Source organism: Patella vulgata, chromosome 1 (genome assembly GCF_932274485.2).
Source record: "Patella vulgata chromosome 1, xgPatVulg1.2, whole genome shotgun sequence".
In the NCBI taxonomy this organism is placed as follows: domain Eukaryota; kingdom Metazoa; phylum Mollusca; class Gastropoda; family Patellidae; genus Patella; species Patella vulgata.
In genome coordinates this window covers 1,136,791-1,158,968 of record NC_065879.2, presented here as the reverse complement: position 1 = coordinate 1,158,968, position 22,178 = coordinate 1,136,791, and the positions used below count along the sequence as shown (strand labels likewise).

At 38.8% G+C, this 22,178-nt stretch overlaps 1 long non-coding RNA gene across 1 annotated transcript in view; it reads right to left on the bottom strand.

Moving 5' to 3' along the window:
* Positions 1-16,829, bottom strand: part of LOC126808573 (uncharacterized) — a 41,863-nt gene extending 25,034 nt beyond the window's left edge. The window contains exon 1 of the long non-coding RNA XR_007674671.2: positions 16,553-16,829. This is a non-coding gene — a long non-coding RNA (uncharacterized LOC126808573). The remainder of the gene's footprint in view (positions 1-16,552) is intronic.
* Between the last annotated feature and the right edge of the window lie 5,349 nt (positions 16,830-22,178).

Below are 22,178 nucleotides of genomic sequence, written 5' to 3'. Positions count from 1 at the left end.
TACGCCTTCCATATTCACACTAACAACTAGAAGCATATTACCCCTCCCATAGTCACACTAACCAACAACGATACGGCAACACCAAACACAGACAATATGCCACAGAGCTTAAAAACGAAATTAAAGATAAGTGTTCTACACACCCATGTGGTATTGGGCCCCCCCCCCCTTCCGACATAAATTACTGTATTATATTGCTATTGAGATTATTCCATGGTCATAAAATATTGTCCGATAATGCCGGTGTGTGTAATACATGTAGTTTTCCATGGAGACAAAGATTGCACTATTCCCCAATAAAAACACGACATGAATTATTACATGTATATGATTTTCCTACTTTAGATCAAGTCAATGTAAAATAGTTTATGAGGCCAGAAACTGTCTATTGGGATACAGATCATGGTGGGTTGTTGCGATTTCACATCGGTAGCAAGAAGTATTTAAAGTTGTAATTTCATATTTTTACGTTATATTTTTAAAATGTATTAAAATAAAGCCTTAAAATAGATGGTATCTATAAACAGTCCTACCTTGTTAAATAATAATCCTATTAATCCTATAATTCACTATTGCCAGTTAAGAAATTGGCAAAAATATCATTTTCCTCTTCAAATTCAAACGTTTGAAGATAGCTACTCCATGGTGGAGAATAGAAAACAAGGGAGGTAATTGGGAGGTAATTGTGTTATTATTTCCGGTGTAAATGAGTTTTAAGTGTGAGAATGACACCTATGACCGTATAATAGTGAGTTGACAACCTATTGAGCAAAAAACATAGAAATAATTGTGTTTTGACTTTCTTAGAAAATATGAAATTGTAACTTTAAAGGCGCTAAATCGCTATTCTTTGGCACCTAGAAATGGACACAAATGGGTCGCAACGCATATAATAATGTAATATGAATGTATATAAACTGATTTACATTCCATAGTTTCTGTTTTACTGTAATTTCTAATCAGTTATGCGAAGAGTCCGAATTGAATGGCAGTCTTTGGCATCTGGTTATTCCAGTTTACACCAGTAGTATTCTCCTACATTGGATACGTTTAGCATGGGACAGCTGGAATTCCACGAAAAGTAGGCGGAAACTTAACTGTCCTGGTAAAAGTTTCCCCTTGCCGGTGTTGCCGGGCGGAAGGCTTGGTAAGGAATACCGCCTAGCCTATCGCATGGGACGAAAAACCGAGGTCCTGTATATATTAATAGTAGTCTGTTAAATATCCCTTGACAGTTGGAAATGTAAATATGTGTATGCTGTCCCAGCGGCAAAATGTCGATCCCCAAAGGGATAAGTGAGAGGGACGCAACGACGAGCTTTAGAGTTTTTGAGGTTTCAATGCGGGTTTCAACATTTTTAATCATAATCATAATGCCCACCAGTGTCAAACATATACCATGGGTCAGATATACTACAAATCAACATATACCATGGATCAGATATACTACAAATCAACTCTATCATGTTCCACACAGTCAATATTACCCGGTGGCATTGGAGGGGACTGCCACCCCACCCTCTTCCCCGCACACACATATAAATATTGTTTTTTGGGGCCCGCCGGGATCTTATTGTTTCTCATGCTAAATCATCTGTCACCACGCACTTGTCAATCATAGCACGTTTGCATGACGTAGGTACGTCTTCATTAGTCCGATTGGTCTAGAAAACTAAGATGCTAAAGTAGCTATGACTCCAACTCAATATCATCCAAAGTCTTACCGGTAAACGACTGACTTCTGATATCCAATATTTAAGACAAAATAAACATTTTACCATTAGTACACGAATCGTGTACCATAATGCGTTTCAGTCCCATTTGTAACAAGGGACTCGAAGAACGAGGCTAGACATATTCCACAAGTCATGTCAAATGGGGACGGCATATTCTTATCTGGAGAGCATGCGCAATAAATACTATTTAGACTGGAATAACCAGACTCTAGAGATTGCCATTCGATTGAGACTTCTGGCGTATTTCGTCGAACATAACTGATTTGATATTAGAGTAAAAACAGAAACGATTGAATGTAAATCAGTTTACATACATCCATATTACATTATTATATGCGTTGCGACCCATTTGTGTCAATTTCTAGGTCCCAAATATTAGTGATTTAGCTCCTTTAAAATCACATTAAATGTGATTTCATATCTTGACTAGGTAAAAACCATCCCAATAAAATATCCAGTAGCGGTAGCTCGGTGTTAAGTGAAATGGCCTCTCAATTAGAATCTTCAGGGTTTGAATCTTGGCTTTAAAGGAGCTAAATCGCTAATATTTAGGACCTAGAAATTGACCCAAATGGGTTGCAACGCATATAATAATGTAATCTGATTGTATATAAACTGATTTACATTCAATTGTTTCCTTTTTGACTCTAATTTCAAATCAGTTATGTCCAGCGAAATACAGCATGTGTCTCAACTCTATAGCAATTTCTAGCGTCTGGTTATTCCAGTCTATTAAGCAGGCTCTCCAGTTGAATATGTCTAGCCTCGTTCTTTCTGGTCACTTGTTGCAAATGACGCTAAAACGCACTATGGTACACGATTCGTGTACCAATGGTATAATGTTTATTTTGTCTTAAATATTGGATATCAGAAGCCTGCCTTTTCCTGGTAAGATCACAACATCAATGTTGATTTGAATTGACAAATAATTCGTATTTTCAACGTGTAAGACTTTGGATGATATTGAGTTAGAAACTAAGATACTTTAAGCGTAAGATTAGATAGTTGCCACTGTCTGGGCAGTATTCTCCTCCATGGAACTGCATAAATGACAATAGGAAACAAGATGTAAGTTCTACAAACTCAAAAGTACCGACGAATTGTGATGGCGAGGCGTTAAACTCCATTTCTTTCCTTTCCGACAACAATTCACTTTTAGTCAGGTTGACTTTTTGCTTTGGGGACATTTTATCGGAAAGAGATCGCACATAATAAAACTTATTCTGCTCACATCAGGTTTATTGTAGAAATAAAAGACCGAGTTATCAGTCAATAATGTGGCTAAAATTGCCGGCTGGAAGTCGAACTCCCCAGAGCTTTAAAATCAATAGGACACTTATGTCGAAACTCAAAGGAATTTTATTTGAATGAAGATAGCATTGAGTCGGCGATTAGATTGGATGTGCCGTAAACCCGACCGTAGACAGAGGCTCGTTTATATTTATATATCAGATTTATTTACCGATTCTAGACAGAATTTAGCATTATTTAATCCCAGCTATTTATGCCGAGTTTTTCACTCAATTTGCAAATCAAAGTTGTATTTGATTTCCCACATTGCATTCCGTATTCATTATATCCACACAGACTTTGATGACGTGGACGCCTAACATGACAGCAGTCATGCTCGTTATCTCCGTCTAATTAAAATTACAATAAGATCTAACAACTTCGTTAAGACATCTGGGCCCAATTGACCTAACTTGACCTTTTGTCTTGGAATTGAAGAGACGTTATGTCTTGATCCAGAATGGTTTAAACGAATCATAGTGTCTGACCTAAACTTCAAAAAGAGCAGTGAATTGATAAAGACGTGGTTAAAAGACGTGGTTAAAACGTGGTTAAAAGACGTGGTTAAAAGACGTGGTTAAAACTTCATGTAGTAGGGGTAGAGACAATATAAATTTAAAAAATGAAATTAAATGGGGTTTAACGTCCTACTGTTCTGCTCCGAACTGGGCTAATGAAGACGGGTATACGCCATACAGTGTACTATGAGGGAAATTTTGACCTGACTGCGGCACTACAGCCTACTCTTATATCGAATTCCAACTGTCAAGGGATCTTTTACGTGCATGTCAATGTGTACAAGGGACCTCGGTTTTTCGTCCCATCCGAACGACTAGACAGCTGTCCTTGTCAGGCCCTCTGCCCTGCATCACTGACAAGGTAGAACCACGCCAGAAAATCTGGATGAACTTTTTCAGCCAATGCAGGGATCGAACACCCAACCACCAGGCTAGCGGGCCAGCGTCTTATCCACTTAGCCACACCGTGATCCCCCCAAAAATTTAAAACTGGAATGACATACGGATCAGAATATAATTGTTTTCTCTAAATGTATTCCAGCAATATTAGTCTGAAACGTATAAGCAGGGGCAGTGGCGGACTGGGTCTGAAAATATGGGTTGCCAGGAGACGAAGGGGGCCCAACAACCAATGCAATTCTATCATTTAATTTTTAAAATGAATAAATTAATTTTTTAAAAAAAAAACCCATGTAACTGGAAACAAAAAGATGTAATTAGAATTTTCTCGATTTTGTTTTCTTTAGTAATTACAGTTTAAATATAGTGTAAATATAGCTAACAGTACACAGTAGAATACAGTAGATACCAATTGTAAATACAGTCTTATTATTGAATTGTTGATTTTTTTAAAATTATGTTTTTCAAATTTCTAAGTAATTGGCGGATATTTTCATATTATACACATTACCAGTACAAGGGGGGTCATGGTGGGTAAGTGGGTAAGACGCTGGCTCGCTAGCCTTGAGGTCGGGTGTTCGATCCCTGCATTGGCCGAGAAAGTTCATCCAGATTTTCCGGCGTGGTAGTGATGCAGCTCGGAGGGCCTGGCAAGGACAGCTGTTTAGTCGTTCGGATGGTACGAAAAACCGAGGTCCCGTGTACACATTGGCGTGCACGTTAAAGATCCCTTGGCAGTTGGAATTCGATATAAGAGTAGGCCGTAGTCCGGGCAAAATTTCCCTCATAGCACACTGTATGGAGTATGTCTTCATTAGCCCAGTTCGGAGCAGAACAGTAGGGCGTTAAACTCCATTTCATTTCATTTCAAAAGTACAAAAGTATATTTCAAACAGTCCACTATTAATCCACTATATTAAGATCAAGCAGTCCATTGGGCAAGCTGACAACCTGGTCAGTCCGCTATTAAGCAGGAGGGTCACATTTCATACAAACCTGACAAGCAAACGGACGAGAGAGCAGTCTATTTTAAATTAGATTCCATTTTACTGCTTTGTATATACAATTACACTGTAGTAAACATCTTCAAGAAGTTCACTTGACTTCATTCCTCATTTAGCCAATGAAAAGATGCCTTTTAGATGCCTTTTCTTTGGCAATAATTCTTTTAGTCAATCACAGTCTCTTAAATTAGAGTTGAAAGAGAGCAGCTAACTGGTAAAGGGATCTTTTCTGTGGGAGGAGGACCAGGAGTAAACCCACGAGGTTGAGAAGGCGACCCTATCTCCAAGTCACATACGCTTACACCAGGGATGGAAACCACAAGCGCAAGCCAGAGGTGACCGGCCAGCTAGAGGTCAAAGCGTGACACTCTAGACTATTAGAGTGCGCTAAGATAATAAAAATGAAAATAAGACAACTTGTCTGCGATATCACCCTAGGTGGAAGCGGACAGAAAGAGAGAACCTCCACTCGTCATTTTGGGACTAACATATGGTTCAATTTTATTTCAATAATTCGCTTGCGCGTAGGGATCTTTAGCAGTGGAAGGAAACCCACGAGGTTGGACAGGCGACCCTACTCCTTGTCACGTACAACCGGGGAATCGAAACCCCGCCAGTTGACTCAATGACAGACCGTATGATACAGCGCGCACGTACTAACCATTCGGCCATCACCCCCCTCCATCGGTGGAAGGGGACGTTAATCACAAAGTACAACAACAACAACAACAACAACAACAACGGTATATCGGAACAAACTAAAGATGCAGTTTTAATCTAACTGCAGTGAGAAAGTCAATACAACCACAAGATCGGTCGACAGGTCAAGACAACTATACCTCGGCGGACTGTCTATTACTTAAGGCCAGCTCAATTTTTGTCAAGGTCGTTGAGATGTAAATAAGGTTAGGGCACGTGATTGTTGGCGAGATTGTGGGTTAGGGTTAGGGTAAGCATTGAGTTTAAGTCCAGGGTTAGGGTTAGGGTTGGAGTTAACGCTAGCCCTGTTTACATCTCGTGACCTATGACGACAAATTGAGCTGGCCTTATCATTTAGCACTGACCGTCTGTATAGATAATGACTACTAGGTCTGCTAACAACAAAATTACATCCCAAGAACTGTTTTAGAGAACGGGGCATAAAAAGATATTAATAAACTTAATAATATAAGGTTTTATATGACGTTAGCTGGAGGCCACGGTGTCACGTGCTGAAGTTGACGAGTAATGACGTGGTTCTTTCTCTCTCTCTATAATAACTGGTAGCTCTTCAGTACTCTTTCTATCGATTTATTTCCTCAATGAACGTAAATAACAAACCAACTCAAGTGGAAAATAGTCGTACACGCCAACTTGCCAACCTTTTATTTCATCTATCAGTCTTTTAGCAATCACGTAAATGTCAGCAATCGTATGAAATAACGAAGACCCCGGTTCTCGTAATTCTAAACATTTGTTGCTCCAAGCAAACTAAGTAGAATTTGAGTGAAACGTAGCCCCATATTAGACATTTCCATGAAGTCATTCACTTAAACATACATTATGCAAGAGCTAAATCTGCCTATTGCAGGTGTTTCTTAAGGCCTGAAATGTTATCTAAATTCTTTTTTAGACATTAATTAACTCATCCAGACCATAATCAACTCTCGATGACATCGCTAGCCTGTGATATTTACTGGATTAGAACCCGGTCTGCTGCTTCTGATTAGATAAAAAATGGATAATCGAGACTATTTTTTTGTTGTACCGACTTTAGTAATGATGATCAAGGCTAGACCCAAAATTCAATCGCTACATGCTCGGCTCAGAGTGGATCAATTTGACTTAAATTTTCAGCAAATTCCTTCTACATTATCTAGTTTTTAACTATCATAATGAGAACTATCAGCTCTTTATCTAATCTTCCATAATCCATCTTTAATGTCTTTTATATACGATATAAAGCAATCAGTTTATAATTTTCGTTTTAAGCAGAAGCATATCAACCCTGAGCGGTAATTAAAGGGCTCTTCTAGTTATGTTCCTGGAGCAAAAAATATCCAGGTTAAAATTCCAGACTATTCAAATAACAGAGCTACAAAGTTGACAACAGACAAAACTGTTCTTTTTAGTTGAAGTAGAAACGGGATTGTAGGCTAATGGGCAATTCCATTTATAAATTTAACAAAAAAAGATATTGGTAGAAGAGAACAATGGAAAAGTTTATCATGGTCAATTAAATTACAGATGCTATTGCTTGTATATCAAAACACATTCACCAGAAGAAGTATAAATGCCGAAATAGTGACAAATCAAAGTTTCTTCTGTATGTATATGGGAAAGGGAGCTTCGAGAGAGAGAGAGAGAGAGAGAGAGAGAGAGTAGCGTCTACTCAACTAAGTTAAGCCATTTCTGTAATAACTATAAATCGGGCAAGCCTTGTAAGCTATTGATCGAATCGGGCGTGTTAGTCCATCACCATGAAATGAGAGAGAGAGAGAGAGAGAGAGAGAGAGGCGTATTAACGTCCACTCGACAAAACTAGGTCATTATTTTGGGACTAACATACATATGGTTCAATTTTATTTAAATAATTCGCTTGCGCTTAGGGGTCTTTAAAAGTGAGAGAAAACCGGAGGACCCGCAGAAAACCCACGAAGATGGACAGGAAACCCTACTCATTGTCACGCCAGTTGACTCAAAAACAGACCTTATGATACAACGCACACGCGCTAACCATTCGGCCATCCATCCCACCCCCACCCTTTGTATTTGGAATTGGAAGAAGAACAGGTGAAAATATCGCTGTTCAAACAATATTCTATTCTCTTCTAAAATTGCAGACATAGTCATATGATACAACGCGCATGGGCTAACCATTCGGCCATCCAACCCAGGGATCTGCACCACCCTGGGCCTGGGCTTGTCGTTAATGGCTGTCGGGATGCTGGGGGGTTAAAACCCAGGATATCAGCGTCTTATTCGTGAGTGCATTGACTAATGTACAGCTCAGGAGAAGTGAATAACATAACATAGATACGACAAACATTACATTAGCAAAGCGCACACAAGATTAATAGAAGAAATGGACAATAGAACACACACACGTGACAGGTGAAACGAAATCTAACACAGTACTAATTAGATCGACATACCACAAACATCCGTGGACCGATGTTCGCCTATTGACTCGGTATCCGATTGGATTCAATTCCTTCTATACCTATCCATTTGGTTTCCCGTTTTATTACATTGCTTTACCCATTTCATTAGTCGCCTGTCCAACCTCGTGGGTTTTCTCCGAGTCCTCCGGTTTCCTCCCACTGCTAAAGACCCCTACGCGCTAGCGAATTTTTGAAATAAAATTAAAACCATATGTTAGTCCCGAAATGACCTAGTCTGTGTCGAGTGGACATTAAACTCTCTCTCTCTCTCTCTCTCTCTCTCTCTCTCTCATTTCATTATTTTTATGAAACAAACTGCTCGAGTGTTTTTATCAGAGTTGTTTTGCTTATTATTTACATAGTTGCCTTTTTAAATATATATTATGTTAGCTGGGATAAGTACTGTACGACCAATCCGAAATGGAGTTTTGCCCGGGCAGCGGCACTATGGCCTAATCTTATATCGAATTCCAACTGCCAAGTACTTGCAAAGCATTAAAGAACCAATCCAGGTACAGAACAGGGACGAACTGGGGTGCCGATGGACGGCATCTTTAGGGACCCTCACTTAAAGTGGGTGTCTACTCCACCCCACTCCCAAAACAACCAACCCCGTGTGGAGAGAATTTCCTTTGCAAAACTGACTGTACATAATGGCGTTTCCCTGAGTATGTTTCTGGCTTATGGACACATTTATCGCAAGGTAATCTTACCAATTCATCAAAAAAAAAAAACGAAAAGGGCCATCGAAGTACGTAAGAAAATTTAATTTGCAAGGGCCCCCAACGCTGCCATACTTGTAGGCTTATTGCAGTCCATCACTGGTACAAAGTCAAACCACCACAGATGAAATAAACAACACCCTTCAACCAAGAGATGTTATTGACATTTCAAATGTATAGCATCCATGCCAGTAGCAGCACTATATCATTTCGACTTGCGGTATAGCAATAAATCTTCTACTGGTTGATCGACGATTCAATTAATACTAGTTTCGTTGATCTCATTGGAGGAATAAATTTATTACCCCTGGAATGTGACAAACACGAGAAACCAGATTCATACACACAATGATCAATGATGAGACAGAAATTATTTTTAAAAAATAACAATTTATATATACAGCACGGACAAAGGTAAGCACAAAAAGTTGTTAAACACCAAAACAATTATAAATTCCACAGCGAACAAAGTTATATGGGGAAACTAAGATTGCTATAATGTCCATGATTTCTAGAAACTGAACATACATATTGTATGTTTAACTATTATTAGGTTCCCAATCACACGTACTTTATGAATTGAGTGATCTATTTATATATAACAATACCGTGATATTTTGGTAAAATCCTTACCATTATCAAAATATCCATCAAATGCTATCTTGTTTGTGACATGTGTTTGGTAGATCAAACAAGGTAATGTTCTCCCTATTCCATATTTGGGAAGGAAATTAACGTCAAGGTCAGTCTATGACGTATAGAAATTAGCGGGGGGGGGGGGGTATAAAAGTGGGTGCTGACCGAAATTCACACCCAGATATTCCGAGCACCTATGATTTATTGAGAACGAGGGATATCAAAGCCAAACAGTTTAATAATATTGTAGGAACAACTAACCTGTAGTTTTGTTTACGATCACAAAGAAAACACAGGGAAGCCCGATATTACTGCATCTCGGGAATCCCCGCTAGCCGCTCTCTGAGGTTTTAGAGCATAAGTTGAGTCAGTAACATTGAAAGGATTATCATCGACTTAAAAGCAGCCATTATAAGTACGTATATGGAATTAAGAATTCTGTGTTGAAAGCCTAATCGATAATAAAATGTCAACTTTGATTTCTTGATCAGTTCTATGATTCACTTATGAGTTATAATGCGATTTCTAGTCCGCAAAATGGTGTCTGTAATTCACAGAAGTGCCATGTTAGTGCATCATTTAAAAACTTATAATGATAAGCAACAATTATTCAGTTTTAGTATTCTGGTATTTGGAATCTGTCCAACCTCGTGAGTTTTCTCCGGGTCCTCCGGTTTCCTTCCACTGCTAAAAACCCTACAATTATTCAGTTTTAGTATTCTGGTATTTGGAATCTGTCCAACCTCGTGAGTTTTCTCCGGGTCCTCCGGTTTCCTTCCACTGCTGAAAACCCCTACAATTATTCAGTTTTAGTGTTCTGGTATTTGGAATCTCACCCTAATTTTGTCATCACGTTCTAGTATATGTCTTAAAGGCTCAATACCACTCTTGTTGTAACTGAATAATATGTCCCAATCTTTATTCTAGTCAACAAATTGTACTTTTTTACAATATTTAAAATATTTTTGAACCCTCTGAACAGGTAAAATAGGATTTAATTGATAATTTACACAACAGGTAAGACACTAACACATCTAGTACTTAGAATAAGGCTATTTTTTATTTTCCGGAGCTGTCAAGCCAGCAAGAGTGTTATTGTCCCTTTAAAGAAGCTGAATCGCTAATATTTGGGACCTAGAAATGGACACAAATGGTCCGCAATACATACAATAATGTAATATGAATGTATATAAACTGACTGGGGGGTTGGATGGCCGAATGGTTAGCACGTGCGTGCTGTATCATACGACCTGTCATTGAGTCAACTGGCGTGGTTTCGAATCCCCGGTTGTACGTGACAAGGAGTGGGGTCGCCTGTCCAACCTCGTGGGTTTTCTCCGGGTCCTCCGGTTTCCTCCAACTGCTAAAGAACCCTACGCGCAAGCGAATTATTGAAATAAATGGCCGAATAGTTAGCACGTGCGTGCTGTATCATAAAGCCTGTCATTGAGTCAACTGGCGTGGTTTCGAATCCCCGTTTGTACGTGACAAGGAGTAGGGTCGCCTGTCCAACCTCGTGGGTTTTCTCCGAATCCTCCGGTTTCCTCCCACTGCTAAAGACCCCTACGCGCAAGCGAATTATTGAAATAAAATTAAACCATATATTAGTCCCGAAATGACCTAGTTTGTGTCGAGTGGACGTTAAACCCCATTTCTCTCTCTCTCTCTCTATAAACTGATCTACGTGCAATCGTTTCTGTTTTTACTCTAATTTCAAATCAGTTATGTTCGGTGAAATACGCCAGAAGTCTTAACCGAATGGCAGTCTCTACCGTCTGGTTATTCCAGTCTACGCCGATAGTATTATTGCGCATGCTCTCCAGATAAGAATATGACGTCACTATTTGACATGACTTGTGGAATATGTCTAGCCTCGTTTTTCACGTTTCTTGTTACAAATGGCGCTGAAACGCATTATGGTACACGATTCGTGTAGCAATGATGTAATGCTTATTTTGTCATATTGGATATCAGAAGCCCATCCTTTCCCGGTAATATCACATCAATGTTGATTTAATTTGACAAATAATTCGTGTTTTTAGTGTTGAAGACTTTGGATGATATTCAGTTAGAGACAAAGTATTATTACACTCCAATAGATGTTATAATGAGATTAGGAATAGTCTAGAACTAACTGCGCAATAAGTAAGTGTTACCTTATTCCAGGAATGATTATTTCGTCCACAACTCGATATTCATTATTGTATTTCCAGACAGGAAAGTAATAATCCTTCTGCGCGAGGGTGTGACCAGACTCTAGAGGCGACAGTTATAAAGACTAACTATACATATAGATGTTTTGAATAACTGTATTATTTTTAAATACCTATATCTATGCTTATATTTATTTTAATGTTATATCTGATGGTGGATGTATAGTTCAAACTTAAATTATATATTAATGTATTTTGTACTAATAATTATTTATTAATGCAATGGGGTTTAACGTCATACTGCTCTGCTCCGACTGGGCTAATGAAGACGGACATACTCTATGCAGTGTGTTTTTAGGGAAATTTTGCCCGGACAGCGGCACTACAGCCTACTATTATATCGAATTCCATCTGCACGCCAGTATTTTTACGGGACCTCGTTTTTTTTGTCCCATCAGAACGACTAGACATTTGTCCTTGTCAGACCCAAACCCTGCACCACTGACACGGTGAAACCACGCCGAAAAAATCCGATGAACTTTCTCAGTCAACAAGGGGAGCGAACCCGCGACCTCCAGACTAACGACCCAGCGTCTTACTCACCTAGCCACCGTGGGCTCCTTATTGTAAAGCATTGTTGAGCATTTTATGAAAAGGGCTTTATATTAATCTTTGATAATAAATAAAATAAAAAAATAAATAAGTTTTCTCAAGGTTACCGGGTAGTCTACAAACTGTTTAACTTGTCTGAAAGTGTTTTTTTAGCCAGGACGGTCGACTGCAACAACATCTGAGAGATAAACTATGACTATTTTTGTTCATTTGCCATCAACTAAAAAGGTGGATTAGATTGAATTGGGTGGATTTTAACTTGCGCTGCTGAAATAAAATGGGGGCCAACGTCCTACTATTCTGCCCCGACTGGGCTAATGAAGACGGGCATGCGCCATACAGTGTGCTATGAAGGGAATTTTGCGTGAATCTTTTACGTGCACGCTAATGTGTACACGGGACCTCCGGTTTTCGTTCGATACGAACGAGTACGCATTGTCCCTTGCGAGGTCATCTTTCTTGCACCACTGAATGGGGGGGGGGGGAGGGGGTGGTCACGCTGGAATCCCGTTGAGCTTGCTCGGCCAGCCACAGGACAGACCATGGGACCTCAGGGTTAGCTAGCCAACGTCTTGCTCACTGAGCTACAGCGGCTCGTCAGCTGCTAAAAGGGGTTAAAATATTTTGATTGGTTCGTCTATATTAACATGTATGCTAAAGGTATTAAGGTTTTAAAGGAGGCAAGTCTCTAACTCAACATTTTCAAAATTAAAAACACAAATTAGAATTCAATATTGACCTATTTCAATCCTTATTGATGTTGTTATGTTGCAGTGAAAATGTGGGGTTTCGGGCACAAAATCAATGAACAAAGAAAAACATATCCTAAAGTACAAGGTGACAGTAAATAGTAATGGTTGATTCACAAATGATAAAATAATAATAATAATAAAAACCCGTAAACGACTGTTGTTCAGTTTGAACTGTTCACGTATTTCACTGAACATAATTGATTAGAAATTACAATATTAAAAAAAAAAATTAAATATAAATAATCACTTTATATACATTCACATTACATTAATATGCGCTTTCGGACCCATTTATGGTTAAAAGAAATAGAGCCATAGGCCCTTTAACCTGCGCCTGTTTAGTCTATGTGTCAAAAACTAACGGGAGTTGATATATGTATGATAAATTACGATTGTTTTGTCCAGTCTGTCGTAGTCGCCCAAGGTTGGGTTAAAGGGACAATAACACTCTTGCTGGCTTGACAGCTCCAAAAAATAAAAAATAGCCTTATTCTAAGTACTAGATGTGTTAGTGTCTTACCTGTTGTGTAAATTATCCATTAAATCCTATTTTACTTGTCCAGAGGGTTCAAAAATATTTTTAAATCTAAGTCATATTTGAAAAGCCTTACGTCAGGCTTTTCAAATCATTTAGTTGAATTTTTCCAATTTTTTAAATTAGGTGTGTTAAGATGAAATTTGTATCATCAATTAATTGGAATATTGTAAAATAGTACAATTTGTTGACCAGAATAAAGATTGTGACATATTATTCAGTTACAACAAGAGTGGTATTGAGCCTTTAACATTTTAAACTTGTACTTGTAGAAATGGTTCCACTACTGATGTCTTCCGTCTTGCTCCAGCCAAAGTAGTAGACCGTCCTACTGTTTTGTCTACACTGTCGTAGTCGTCCAAGGTTGAGTTAACGAAATGAAATGAAATGGGGTTTAACGTCCTACTGTTCTGCTCCTAACCTGGGCTAATGAAGACGGGCATACGCCATACAGTGTGCTATGAGGGAAATTTTGCCCAGACAGCGGCGCTACGGCCTACTCTTATATCGAATTCCAACTGCCAATGGATCTTTTACACGGGACCTCGGTTTTTCGTCCCATCCGAACGACTAGACAGCTGTCCTTGTCAGGCCCTCTGCCCTGCATCACTGACAAGGGGAAACCACGCCGGAAAATCTGGATGAACTTTCTCGGCCAATGCAGGGATCGAACACCCGACATTTTAAACTCGTCAAAGTATTGAGGTTTTTCTCCCGATAAATTGCGATTGCTTCGTCTATGTGTCAGATGCCTAAGTAAGTAAAGTTAAGAATTGACTGTATGTGTCTACATCTCAACAACTGAAGAATAATGACGATACATCAATAGATGTCTAGTCATGTACGATATCTTTATAAATATGATGGACTACAAGATGATATCTTGTAACGTCTTTAATTAAGGATCATTATGTAGAATTGTTGCCGTCATATGGTGTTATGAGAGAGAAAGAGAGAGAGAGAGAGAGAGAGAAGAGAGAGAGAGAGAGAGAGAGTAGGTCATTTCGGGACTTACATATGGTTCCATTTTATTTCATCAATTCGCTTGCGCGTAGGGGTCTTTAGCAGTGGGAGGAAACTGGAGGACCAAGCGAAAACCCTTGAGATTGGACAGGCGACCCTACTTCTTGTCACGTACAACTGGAGAGTCGAAACCACGCCAGTTGACTCAATGACAGATCTTGTGATACAGCACGCAAGCGCTAACCACAAGACAGTATGGAGGGGGGGGGACTGTGCTGCAAGACATAGGCAATAACATGGCATAACTAGAAACACATTTCCACAGAATGGAACTATAGTAAGGATTTCAATTGCCGATGCTACTGGAAAAAAAACCTTGGGTCCAAGGAGCAACTGATGCAGAAACGTAGAAGGTTGACCCCCATTTCATTTGCAAAGGCCAACCGAACAATGGAGACACAAGCCCACTGGTTTAATTTAAACATACATTATTCAACAAGAGCTAAATCCGTCTATTACAGGTCTTTCTTTAGGCCTGAAATGTTATCTAAATTCTTACTTAGACATTAATTAACTTATCCAGACCATAATCAACTCTAGAAGGCACCGCTAGCCCGTGATCTTTAGTGGATTATGAGCCGATTTACTGCATAACTTTCCTTCACGATTTAAGGATTAAATGGATAATCGAGACTATGATGTTTATCGTACTGACTTTAGTAATGATGATCGAGGCTAGGCGGAAATTCTAATCGCTTAGTTCTTGGTTCATAGTGGATCAATTTAAATGAAATTTTAAGCAAATTGCCTTTACATTATCTAGTTTTTAACTATTATAGTGAGAACTGCCGACGCGTTATCGAATCTCCCATAATGTATCTTTAAACAAAAAATTCAATGAGCGCGTGTGTTCGTCAAGTCTATTGCAGTTCCGAGTAATTCAGGATCTTTCAATGTCTCAAGCCCTTTCGTTTAAACAAAAGATTACAATACGTGTGTAAGTTGTGTCAAGTTCTCGTCAACTTGTCTGTTGTCGATTCAAGTAATTTCAAAGGTCGGTGGATATGGAGTCATTTCAGCGTGTACATAATAATAAACTGGCACATATTTGCAAAGCGGAACCCTTTTTATATCATCCAACATTTAATTCTCTCGCGTTCTTTTTGTGCGCAAAATCCGGTATTCACCTTCATATATTGAGTTAGCAATGAACACATGATATCTAGTTTACGCCGAGAAAATACGGGGTGGGATGGTCGAATGGTTAGCGCGTGCGCATTGTATCATAAGGTCTGTCATTGAGTCAACTGGCGTGGTTTCGATTCCCCGATTGTAGGATCGCCTGTCCAACCTCGTGGGTTTTCTGTGGATCATTCGGTTTCCTCCCACTGCTACGCGCAAGCGAATTATTGAAATTAAATTGAACCATACGTTAGTCCCGAAATGACCTAGTTTGTGTCGAGTGGACGTTACCCCCCCCCCCCCCCCTCTCTCGTCTCTCTCTCTCTCCAAGAAAATACATTTCGAATTGCCATAGCGGAAAATGTTATACGGTTTTTAATTCAATAATCCCTAGACATATTATTTGGTTAAGCCCAATCACGATATGTAGTAAACCAGTCCATTTCAGGTTAGTTAATCAAGAGACGAGCTTGAAATTATAGATTAGTTTGACACAAGCATGGGGATTTCAAATCAAATTTTGTCACAACATAAATCTATAAATCTCAGTGTACGAATACAGATAAAAGAATACGTACAACGAAACAAATGAAATGAGTTATCCCCTGGCCCTTCTCGGTGGGGCCCGATCTTGTTTCTGGCTATAGAACGCGACAGGAAGTTTTGTTTGAATTTTACCAAAATTAGCAGGTAAAAATGTAACCGAGGATCTCTCCTCTATAAGATTAAATCCTATTCTGGGAAGGGTTAAAACTTGCTACATAATTTTACCAAAATTAGCAGGTAAAAATGTAAGTCCTACTCTGGGGAGAGTTGAACCTTCCTACATAATTTGATCTATGATCTGAGTTCTTGTGGTTTATTTAATCAGTGCTTTGTCGTGACGTAAATTCAAAATTCAACTCACCTGCATATAAGAACTAACGTCGACCTTGACTATTTCCTACTAGACTTTCACTGTGAGTTCCTTAATATCAGCCATTACAGTAAAGAGACCCGGTGAAATTAACTAATCTAGGATGATCGTACGTATTGAAGTAATGATATCCTATCACTACAACATGTAAAACGTGAAAGCCAAACCATGCGACACACCGAATAGAGTACACATAAATAGAGTCGAGTCTACGCTATACTACGTTATATACTAGCTTCGCTGTCCTCAACATTCTACTACAGGTTGGGTTTGTCGATATGTTAGTTTGGGCGAGTTGGACGATTCCATCAATTATTAACAAACTAGATTCCACTTCTTGTTGGATATTGTTTAAACCACTGCACCATGATTTATTGGCAGTGAAATAAATTCAATAAAATCCACGATCAGTTGCTGTGGATGTTATAGATTAAATAATAAAAAAAAAGAATTATCTCCGTGGGTCACGTGGAATTTGGTTAAATTGTTCATTGATTAACTACATGGCTGTATATACGATTTCAAATTTCACACGCCCATAGATTCTGACAAAGGAATAAATTCAATTTAGTGATATCAGTTCAATTGAACTGAATTTACAAATAGGATATCCGAATACAGCACTAATAGTGGAATCACTAACAGGAACCATTCTCTGCGTCTAACATATAACACATCATTATAGCATCATTTGGTACAAACTTTGTCATTTTCCGAATATTCCCGTCCAGTTGGGAATTGAGACTTCATCATATTATAGCAAAAGATGACGGGACTTTTAATATGCAGAGCCCTGGTGTAATATTTTGCTCAAATTCGGGTCGATTTGAAATGTGTGTGAAATAGCTTTATTTAACGTCCGCTTCCACCGAAGTGATCTCACAGACTGTCCCCTTAACGCTTACCATGTGATATAAACTCTCAGATTGACAGTACATTCATTATTCTCAACGTGTTATATACTCACTCAGATTGACAGTACATTCATCATTCTCAATGTGTTATATACTCACGGATTGACAGTACATACATTCTCAATGTGTTATATACTCACGGATTGACAGTACATACATTATTCTCAACGTGTTATATATACTCTCAGATTGACAGCACATTTATTATTCTCAACGTGTTCTATACTCACGGATTGCTAGCATATTCCCCATTGGATTAACTGTTCTAATACCCCCGTCAGTCAGGGGTGGCGACCTTATTGTGCTGCTACGGCGACGGAAAAAGGTCTCGGAGCGCGTCAAGATCTCCATAAGCGTGGTAAAAGCATGGTGGAAACGCTAGAAATCGTTTGTTTTGAGCATGTTCAAAAATAACGCCAAGGTTCTACGATCATACCTGGAAAGCTGTGAGAAAGCGACTTTTTTCAAGTTTGTAATTTTTTGGGACATTTTCTCGCGTTGTGGTCACGTTTGCCGGCGACCTTGTGCATTTTCTGGTCGCCGTACGGTCACCGTACGGTCCCAGCAGCGCAGTAAGGACGCCAACCCGCTCTGACGGGGGCATTACATACACCTTTCTCAATATACAGTCATGGTCAAATGTTTAAGACCATCCTATACAAGTATTTTTTGGTTTTTTCGTTCTTTTTCTATGATTGCACCGAAAACATTAATGATTCAATCTTTAAGAGGCATTTAGTAACTAGGTAGAGCAATACACAAAAAACACATACTTATGGAAAAACAGCTACTTATTTATTTGGGCGACGTTTCGAAGAGTATTCTCTCAACGTTATCAAGCTAATACGTTGAGAGAATACTCTTCGAAACGTCGCCCAAATAAATAAGTAGCTGTTTTTCCATAAGTATGTGTTTTTTGTGTATTAATGATTCAGTTAGTAATTATTGTGATTGCACTGGCCATTTATTATACAAATATAACCTTCACCGTATAGTGTGATATACATTGTCAGGATATATGGTTAGTGCTAAATGATAAGGCCAGCTCAATTTTTCGTCAAGAATCACGAGATGTAAACAGGGCTAACGCTAATCCCAACCCTAACCCTAACCCTGGATCTAGTCCCAATGCTTACCCTTACCCTAACGTACAATTTAAGCACACAAACAATCAGGTTCCCTAACCTTATTTACATCTCAGCGACCTTGACAAAAATTGAGCTAACCTTAACAAATAGATGATATTTGTAATATGCATCAATAATGAAATAACCTATACTGTGGTATATACAAATAACCTACACCGTGGTATAAAGCTTATCAGATTGACATATATAACCGTCACGGTGTTATGTACATTGGATCCTTTCAAGTTTTCGCTTGAGCAAACTATAGTTAGTACGGGTTTAGTTATTGTAATAAGGAGAGAGAGAGAGAGGGGGGGGGGATTTAGGGGGCTAACGTACGCTACAACAGTACTTCTTCAATAATCCGGTTGCGCGGGGGGCGGGGGCGGGGGCGGGGGGGGGGGGAGAAAGCCCCACGAGGATAGACAGGCGACTCTTCTCCTTGCCACGTACAAGCTTGGAATGGAAACCATGCCACCCGCAAGATAATCTGCATACGTTTAAGTGTTTCGCTGTTCTCAAAGCCACTAGCCATTCGATCATCATATACAAAGCACTTCCACCGTCACTCGAGTAGATAACATGGCAACATGCTGCTGTCCCTGAGCGTGCTCTCCATGGCTGTTTTCAGGGAATCAAGTATTTTCTACTATGGTTGTATGTCTCTATTTTCCATATACCAAATTTGCCATACATTTATTTACAGACATCGAATAAGATATTACCACAGGTCTCTGGTTATATGTGGGTTTATTCCCTTTTATGTCACAAATAAGCATTTCCATGCCCATCCCCCACCCCCCCCCCCCACCCACCCTCCCCCCTACCAAGATGACACTGCTGGCACAGACTAGGTCATTTCGGGACTAACATATGGTTTTTAATTTTATTTCAATAATGGCTTGCGCATAGGGGTCTTTAGCAGTGGGAGGAAAACGGAGGACCCGGAGAAAACCCATGAGGTTGGACAGGCAACACTACTCCTTGTCACGTACAACCGGGGATTCGAAACCACGCCAGTTGACTCAATGACTGGCCTTGTGATACAGCGCGCGCGTGCTAACCATTCGGCCATCCAACCCCCCCCCCCCCGACACTGCTGGCAGCTTGTATCCCTAGTTGGCTGGTATCCGTAGCAACTTATAGAAATAAATGCTCCTTCACTTTCCAGTTAACACTACTAATATAGGGACGATCTCTGTCTAATAATCAGTCTCTATACTATACGGGGCTGGAACTAAAGAGTAGGAACAACTGGTAAGGCTCTAATAAGTTTATATCATTAAATATAAGCAAAACAATTTACAAACGTAAGAAGTATAAAACATCAAATATAAATGAAAATGAAATAATAACCGAAATAATAATTATACGTTTGAAATATGAAATATAGAAACTATTTACGTTTGAACTATGAAATAAAAACTATTTACGGGAGTTATCAAAAAGCTATACTGCAACCTGTAATGAAATACTAAATATAAAACATCATATACAGTATAATATACACATACCTAAAGAGAAGGAACAACTGGTAAGGCTCTAATAAGTTTATGGCTAGTAGACAAGTTTCTTGGATTTATATATCCCACGTTGCCATGTTAAAACTATAGAAACTTGTTACCAACTCATAAACAACCTGCCCGGGTTGCTACCTACTACATGTATACTCCATACCTCAAAGTGGTTAATCCTATTAATTAAACAATTCTAATTAACTCTATTGTTTATAGGATTATATAGGATTAACACCATATCGGTATAGACAAGTCGAACATCTGACTACATGTACGTATATACATAAAAATATCGTTTTGGTTGAATAAGTTGTATTTACAAAAGTGAACAATATAACACTACGAAGCCAGTGCTGATGATTGCCTGACGTGTTCCAACCTGGACCAATATGTGCAGAAACTTGCAAGGGCCTGTGGACCAACTGCTGGAGCCCATATCTGTGATTATAATGCCATTTCAGAGCAGCTATATCTCCCTAATGAAGAGTCGCAACTACAAAATAGTTATTCCTCTAAGAAACTAGCTGCGATAGATCACGTTTATTTTGTAACAAATATTTGAAAATCAGACCAATATTCGAATATTAAATACCAGTGCAGTATTCGAATATTGAAAGGCATGATTTCCGGGATTGAATATTCGAATATTGAAAGGCATGATTTCCAGAATTGAATATTCGAATATTGAAAGGCATGATTTCCGGGATTGAATATTCGAATATTGAAAGGCATGATTTCCAGAATTGAATATTCGAATATTGAAAGGCATGATTTCCGGGATTGAATATTCGAATATTGAAAGGCATGATTTCCAGAATTGAATATTCGAATATTGAAAGGCATGATTTCCGGGATTGAATATTCGAATATTGAAAGGCATGATTTCCGGGATTGAATATTCGAATACTGGTGCCGAACATTAAGTTTTACTTCATTTCAGATCCTATTTCGTTTCGTTTTTTATAGTTCAAAATTTCATTTTACTTATCTTCACAACATTAGGATCTGGAAGAGTTGTTATATAACAGGCTTTCTGTTTGATGTGAGGTATGAGCCAATACAACGGTCTGTTACATTGTGTTCTTGGAGTGCTGTGCACGGAACTGTGGGTAAACCACTTTAAACGTCAACACCGATTGATTAATCAATGCCTGACGTCATAGGGTCTGACGAACCTTCCACTACAACCGGTCAGATCTTCATGTAGTGTAGGCCATCGAAAGTATAAAAATGAAACGAAATATAGATCTGTATAGTAATCAGATTATATCAGAAATAACCCAAGTCTATTTTGCTGTTGAATGGATACTGACAGATATTCCATGTAAGAATGATATGATTAAATTGAAAAAACGATCAAGGTTTCAAGTTCTATATTACAGAAACCACGAGGATATCTAAAAATGGCATGATTTAATTAAAGAAAAATAGATCAATGTTCAAAATTAATTATTATTATTTGGGAGGCGTGAGGCGGACATCAAATTAATAAGTCAATCGGCTGAAGGATCGGAAATCCTCGGAAAAAGCTTCGTGTTTTTTGGCGTTAGCCAAATATGTCAATACCTAACTTTCAGAAATCGGTAAACTCCCCCCAAAATAACCAAAACCTCCCAGAAGACTGGAACTAAAAAGCAAGCTACAAATCTTAAAGATGCATTATGGAAGATAAGATAAAGAGCTGGCAGTTCTCACTATAATACAGTAGTTACAAACTAGATGATGTAAAGGGAATTTGCTGGAAATTTCAGTCAAATTGATCCACTCTCAACTGAGAGTTTAGTGATTGAATTTCCAGCCTAGCCCCGATCATCATTACTAAAGTCGGTACGATAAAATACACAGTCTCGATTATCCATTTCTTGATTTAATCATGAATGAAAATTGACCAGCAGATCGGATCCTAATCCAGCAATTACCGCAGGCTAACGATGACATCGAGAGTTGGTTATAGTCTGGATAAGTTAATTAATGTCTAATTAATAATTTAGATAACATTTCAGGTCTAAAGAACGATCTGCATTAGGCAGATTTATCTTTTGCATAATGTATGTTTAAA